Source organism: Carlito syrichta, unplaced genomic scaffold (assembly GCF_000164805.1).
Source record: "Carlito syrichta isolate Samal-C Ts95f unplaced genomic scaffold, Tarsius_syrichta-2.0.1 Scaffold315337, whole genome shotgun sequence".
In the NCBI taxonomy this organism is placed as follows: domain Eukaryota; kingdom Metazoa; phylum Chordata; class Mammalia; order Primates; family Tarsiidae; genus Carlito; species Carlito syrichta.
In genome coordinates, this window is record NW_007259433.1 from 228,375 (window position 1) to 235,648 (window position 7,274).

The 7,274-nt window shown below is 45.6% G+C and overlaps 1 protein-coding gene across 10 annotated transcripts in view; it reads right to left on the minus strand.

The window, feature by feature from the left end:
* Positions 1 to 7,274, minus strand: part of PTGES3 (prostaglandin E synthase 3) — a 17,983-nt gene that overhangs the window by 10,149 nt on the left and 560 nt on the right. The gene's annotated exons all lie outside the window — the stretch shown is intronic.

A 7,274-nucleotide genomic window follows, 5' to 3' on the forward strand; every position in this document is an offset into this window, starting at 1 on the left:
AGGCAATCCACTCACCTCAGCCTCCCAAAGGCGCGAGATTACAGGCTGAGCCACCGAGCCCGGCTTCCTCCAGCATCTTTAATACCATTCTTTCATGGTAGTATCTAGTCAGACCATTTTTTTTTTCCCTCCCAACAAATCAATAGTTTCTATACATGCAAAATGTGACAAATTATTGTTAACATCTGAATTATTTAAATCATTGCGTAAGTTAACATACCATCAGGTAATCACAAATTCTAGGATTTTTTTTGGGGAGCTGTCTTAGTCACTCTGTCACGCAGGCTCGAGGGCAGTGGCACACTCATGGTCACCACAGTCTCAACCTGCTGGACTCAGGCAATCCTTCCACCTTAGCCTTCTCCAAGTAGTTGCAACTACAGACTGCGGTGGCAGTGAGTGTGCCACTGTACTCCAGCCTGAGTGACAGACTGAGATTTCTGACCGAAAAAAGAATTAAATAGGCCAGGCTCGGGGACTCAGCCTGTAATCTCAGCACTTTGCGAGGCCAAGTCGAGTGGATTGCCTGAGCCCATGGGTTAGAGACCGACCTGGGCAACTTGGCGAGACCAGTCTCTACAATAAATCTAAAATTAGCTGGGTGTAGTAGTACGCACCTGTAGTTCCGGCTACTTGGAAGTTTGAGGCGGCCAGGAGCCTGCCACTGCACTCCAGGATGGGCTACAGAGTGAGACTCCAACATACATACATAAATAAGTAAGCCGGACATGGAGGCAGGAGAATCACTTGAGCCCAGGAATTTAAGGCTGCGGTGAGCAAATGCACCACTGCACTCAAAAGCCTGGATGATACAGTGAGACCCTGTCTCAGAAAAAAAAAGGAATAAAAAAGCAGCTTGCATTCAAACTAGATGAAATGTAATCCAAAAATCTAAGAAATATGGGGGGAGGGATCCACATTCATTACTAGCTGTGGTTTATCTTTCTTGATGTATAAATAGGTGGTGCATCATGAAATAATTGGTTGCTATGTTTGAAAAGTACCTCATTATCTAGACATTTAAATGCGTAAAATACCGAAAAGCATAATACATTGTCTAATAGCATACAATACTGTTACATACTTTATTCAGAAACAATGATAGTCCCCCTTTGAGTTTATTCTTACTAGTATGTAACCACTGAATTAGAGATCACTTTGAATTCTGACAAACAACAGGAATCAGAAGACCAACTTTGAAGTGGGGTGTGAGAAAAAGCAAACCTTTTTTTTTGAGTTGGAGTCTCACTCTGTCGCCCAGACTGGAGTGCAGTGACACGCTTCAGGCCACCGCAGCTTCGCCCTGCTGGGCTCCAGCGATCCTTCCGCCTCAGCCTTCCAAGTAGCTGGAACTACAGGCGCACGCTACCACGCCCGGCTAATTTTTGATTTATTGTAGAGATGAGGTCTCACCAAGTTGCCCAGGCGGGTCTCGAACCCACGGGCTCAGGCAATCCAACTCACCTCAGCCTCCCAAAGCGCAGGATTACAAGCTGAGCCACCGAGCCCGGCTGCAAACTTTTTACTATAACTTTAAATGGAGTATCTTTTAGGGTTAGAAATAAACTAAACATTGCTTATAGGAGAAAAAGCTACTTAAAGACTAGATTCAGTGGGGCGCAGTGGCTCATGCCAATCATCCCAGCACTTTGAAAGACAGAGGCAAGAGGATTACCTGAGCTCAGGAGTTCGAGACCAGCCTGGGCAACATGGCTAGACCTCATGTCTCCAATTAAAAAAAAAAAAAAAAAAATCAGCCAAACATGGTGATACATGCCTGTCATTCCAGTTATTTGGAAGGCTGAGGCAGAAGGACAGACTGGGCTGAGTGAGACTCTAACTTAAAAAAAAAAAAAAAAGACTAGATTCGCTAATCTTTTATGCATCCTTGAGTATCTTTAAATTATACCAAGAGTTATAGATGAAGAAGAACTCATTAAAACCAAGAAAATGGGCTCGGTGACTCAGGCTGTAATCCCATGCTTTGGGAGGCCAAAATGAGTGGACTGCCTGAGCCCGCGGGTTCAAGACCCACCTGGGCAATTTGGCGAGACCTCATCTGTACAATAAATCAAAAAATTAGCCGAGCATGGTAGCACGCGCCTGTAGTTCCAGGTACTTGGAAGGCTGAGGCGGAAGGATCACCGGAGCCTAGCAGGTCAAGGCTGCGATGGAGTGTGCCACTGCACTCCAGTCTGGGCAACGGAGTGAGACTCCAACTCAAAAAACAAACAAACAAAAAACCAAGAAAATCAACAGTATAAAAGAAAAGATGTTATCAAGTTCAGAATAATGATTTTTAAAAACTAAAAAATTTTGTTGGGCTTGGTGGCTCAGCCTATAATCCCGCGCCTTTGGGAGACTGAGGTGAGTGGATTACCTGAGCCCACAGGTTCGAGACCCGCCTGGGCAACTTGGTGAGACCTCATCTCTACAATAAATCAAAAAATTTGCCGAGCGTGGTAGCACGCACCTGTAATTCCAGTTACGTGGAAGGCTGAGGCGGAAGGATTGCCAGAGCCCAGCAGGTCGAGGCTGCGGTGGCCGCGAGCGGCCACTGCACTCCAGTCTGGGCGACGGAATGAGACTCCAACTCAAAAAAAAAAAAAAAAACAACTAAAAAATTTGTGAACTAGCCTACCACTTGGAAAAGGTAAATCAAGAAACTCGCAAATCTTTTTCAGTTTGTAAGTGGGAATGAGACAAAGTTCTACTGTGGATAGGAAACTAAGAGGTCATAGATTAAGCAATTTTTCCCTTGTTAAACATCAGAAGACCTGTAGGAGTGGTGGTCAAGGCTGCAATGGCCATGAGTATGCCACTGCACCCCAGCCTAAGTGACAGAATGAGACAAAACAAAAACAAACAAAGTAAAAGCAGCTCAGCGGCTCAACCTGTAATCCTGCGCCTTTGGGAGACTGAGGTGAGTGGATTGACTGAGGTGAGTGTATTGCCTGAGCCCCCGGGTCGAGACCCACCCACCTGGGCAGCGAGACCTCATCTCTACAATAAATCAAAAAACCAGTTGGGCATGGTAGCGCATGCCTGTAATTCCGGCTACTTGGAAGGCTGAGGCGGAAGGATTGCCAGAGCCCAGCAGGTTGAGGCTGCGGTGGCCGGGAGCGGCCACTGCACTCCAGTCTGGGCGACAGAGTGAGACTCCAACTCAAAAAAAAAACAAAACAAAAAAAGATAAAAGCTATTCAAGGTATTAATCTTCTCCAAAGTCAACTCTATGACCTTTCCACATTTCATCTTTTCTGTATTTTTCCTTTAAACACCCCAGGACAAAATCTTTCTTTATACAAATAAAACTCAAGGTCAAGCATCAACCTCTCATTGCCTTCATTACAGGCAAATTTTGGAGTCTCAGGGTTCTATTGCTATATTGTTGTGTGTAGCAGAAGTTATAACAAAAGCAGTTTAGATTATATAGTTAAGGCTAAACTAGAGACACGGAAATAAAAGGACTACCTCAAAAATTATTCTTCCTTTTTTGTGAAGTGGAAAAAAATAAGTCTTCTGTCAGAAATTCTGTGTTCCAATTCTATTTTTGGGCACCCACTCTATGACACTAATTGGTGTTTTTTGAAGGGACAGGTTAATTAGACCCTGGAATCTAATAATACTTAAAAAAATTTAAAACATATTATTTAGATCCTTTCAGTACACAGATAATTGAACATTCTGTGAGCTAGAAAGGGTCCTGACATAAACACTGTTTATCAATAACTTTCTTCACAGCAGTGTATTTTTTTTCAGCTTCGGCATACAAAATGGGGGAGAGCACACTGGTAAAATCTGGTGGCCAGTGGCAGTGTGCTTAAGTCAGTAGTCCCAGCAGTTTGGCGAGAGGACTGCCTGAGCCCAGGGGTTAGACATCAGCCTGGGCAACTTGGCAAGACTTCATCTCTCCAGTAAACCAAAAAAATTAGCTGGCATAGAGTGTGTGCCTGTGGTTCCAGCTATTTGGAAGGTTGTGGGAGAAGGATCACCTGAGCCCAGCAGGTAGAGGCTGTGGTGAACGTGAGCATGCCACTGGAGTCTGAATGAGATTCCGACGACAAAAAAAAAAAAAAAGTAAGTGGCATCTTCCTGGAAAATCAAAAGTTCAAAGGTATACTAGGGAAGTAGTCTATCATAAATCTATGGTTGCCTATGCATACAATAAATAAAAAATTTAATACACTATGTATTTCCAGAGTAAAATACATTAGGTACAACAATAATCCTCCATTTAAAAACACAGATAAAGCCGAGATCGGTGGCTCAGCCTGTAATCCCGCACCTTTGGGAGGCTGAGGTGAGTGGACTGCCTGAGCCCGCGGGGTCGAGACCCACCTGGGCAGCTTGGTGACACCCGCCTGGGCAACTTGGTGAGACCTCATCTCTACAATAAATTAAAAAAAAAAAATTAGCTGGGCGTGGTAGCACACGCCTGTAATTTCAGCTACTTGGAAAGCTGAAGTGGAAGGATCGCTGGAGCCCAGTAGGTCGAGGCTGCGGTGGCCCGGAGCAGCCATTGCACTCCAGTCTGGGTGACAGAGTGAGACTCCAACTCAAAAACAAAAACAAAAACAAAACAAAACAAACAAAAATGCCAGATATGTAAGAACTAGGTTGATTCTAAACAGGTGATATCACAACGGTTATCTTTCCCTGTAAAGGGGCAATCACTAACCACATAAGACCCCAAAATGATACAACTTCTTTTTTTTTTTGAGTTGGAGTCTCACTCCGTCACCAAGTTGCCCAGGTGGGTCTCGAACCCGCGGTCTCAGGCAATCCACTCACCTCAGCCTCCCAAGGCATTACAGGCTGAGCCACCGAGCCCAGCAACTTCTAGATTCTTAAACTGAGAAAATCCAATTAAGCAGGAGAAATTTTAATTGAGCAATAAAATACTGATCTCCACTCAAGCGATCTCTTCCAGTTTCTACTGCCTTCTAGTTAAAGTCTAACTGAAAAAAGAAAAAAAAATCCAGTTGCCAAGTTACAGTGGTTAGGAAATCAATATTGAACAAAGGCTACTATGAGGGTGCTTTTTTTTTTTTGGAGTCGGAGCCTCACTCTGCTGCCCAGGCTAGAGCGCAGTGGCACGCTCACAGCCACCACAGCCTCGACCTACTGGACTCAGGCCATCCTTCCGCCTCAATCTTCCAAGTAGCTGGAACTAGCACACACCATCACATCCAGCTAACTTTTTTTATTTATTGTAGAGACGAGGTCTCATCAAGTTGCCCAAGCTGGTGTCTAACCCCTGCGCTCAAGCAATCTCTGGCCTCGGCCTCCCAAAGTGCTGGGACTACAGGCATGAGCCACCGTGTCCATACAGCATATGCTCAGTATTACAATTTGTTTTGATGGCTAATGACTGGCATTCTATTTCTGGGATTCATTCCTACAAAGCTGAGTGATGGCAAAGTAACACTGTAACCAAAGTTAGAAATAGCCATAATGTTTCTGGAAAACTAAATTAAATACAAGACATAAGACACCAAAAAGAATGGCTTTAATATCTCCAAAGTAAATAAAACATTTTACTTTATATCTACTGTTAACTGTTCCAAGGACAGTAGCCAATTAAAAAAGATTAAGTAAAGTAGCACCCTCTGCATGCTAGGTCAGCACAAGGCCTTAAATGAGGAAGGTGGGTCCTAAGATACTAATCTTCAAAGTAGGTATGAAATATAGAGCTGTTATGCAAACTCTTACAGAAAACTTTTATATATTTAGATTTAAAGAAATTTGACCACGAAATCAGTAATAAAGAGCTTTTAAGCTGGACTCAGTGGCTCAGCCTGAGCCCGCAGGATCGAGACCCGCCTGGGCAACTTGGTGAGACCTCATCTCTACAATAAAAAAAATAAAAAAGAGCCGGGCATGGTAGCGCACGCCTGTAGTTCCAGCTACTTGGAAGGATCGCTGGAGCCCAGCAGGTCGAGGTTGCAGTGGCCAGAAGCGTGCCACTGGACTCCAGTCGGGGCGACAGAGTGAGACTCCAACCCAAAAAAATACAAAAAAAAAAAAAAGAGCCTTTAAACGAGGAAAAAAACCCTTAAGACACCCACCATAAATAAAAATGTCTCAGTCGGGCTCGATGGCTCAGCCTGTAATCCCACGCCTTGGGAGGCTGAGGTGAGTGAATTGCCTGAGCCTGCGGGTTCGGGACCCGTCTAGGGAACTTGGTGAGCCCTCATCTCTACAACAAATAAAAAAAATTAGCCAGGTGTGGTAGCACGTGCCTGTATTTCCAGTTACTTGGAAGGCTGAGGCGGAAGGATCGTCAGAGCCCAGCAGGTCGAGGCTGCAGTGGCCGGGAGCTGCCACTGCACTCCAGTCTGGGCGACAGAGAGAGACTCCGACTCAAAAAAGAAAAAAGAAAAAAAAAGAAAAGCAAAAGCTGACTTATATAGACTTAAACGTTAAAAAACAAAAAATCTGGGCAACCCCTTCGGGTCTCCTCCCACTGTGGGAGCTTCTCTGTCCTCTCAAAAAATCCTGCTTTCTCACTTAAAAAAAATCTTCGTTGAGATACTACTTTGGAGTGGGAGCCTTTCTTCTGGGAGCCTGATGTCGGTCATCAACCGGTTGCAGTAGGTCCCTCACTTACCCATTTAGATTTCTGGCCAACGTACTCACCGTCAGGATCAATGTTTTAGCAAACTCTTGAAGGTGCATGACCTTCCACAGAAATAAAAACTGTTCCCCTTCAATTAATCTCCACATCTAACTTTTAGGGCGCAGTTAGTACCTTAAAACACACACAGCCCTCCAAACCAAACAAACCCCTAAAAAGTCAGCGGTTTTCCTCCCTGAAAAGGCGAAGCTTTTCCTGAAAAATAAAAAAAAGGCCTGCCACCGGCTCTGCCAAGACCTCTCGCTCGGTTCCAATCGCCAAGGCTTTCCCTTACCATACTAAAAATCAAGATTGCCAAAGAACCCGCAGTCGCCTCCTCGAAAACGTAAGCTCTGGAGCACCCTAAGCTATCTATCACACACTCGCTTCACCCCACCCGAGACAGGACCGCGAATCCCCAGCTCAAGTTTCAAGCGAAACACAGAAAATGTCCCCCGGTGGGACTCCCCTCGACACGTGCGGCACGACCCGCGCCCCGGCCACTCCTCCTCCTCGCCACCCGCGAGGCGTGGACTTTTGGCGGCCTCCTGCCTGCCCCGGAGCCCGGGGCGGGGAAGCGGCCTGGAAGCGCCCGCGCTCCGGGAACCAGGGCGCGCGGGAGGGAAGTTGTGGCGACGGCGCGGCCCCCCGCGCG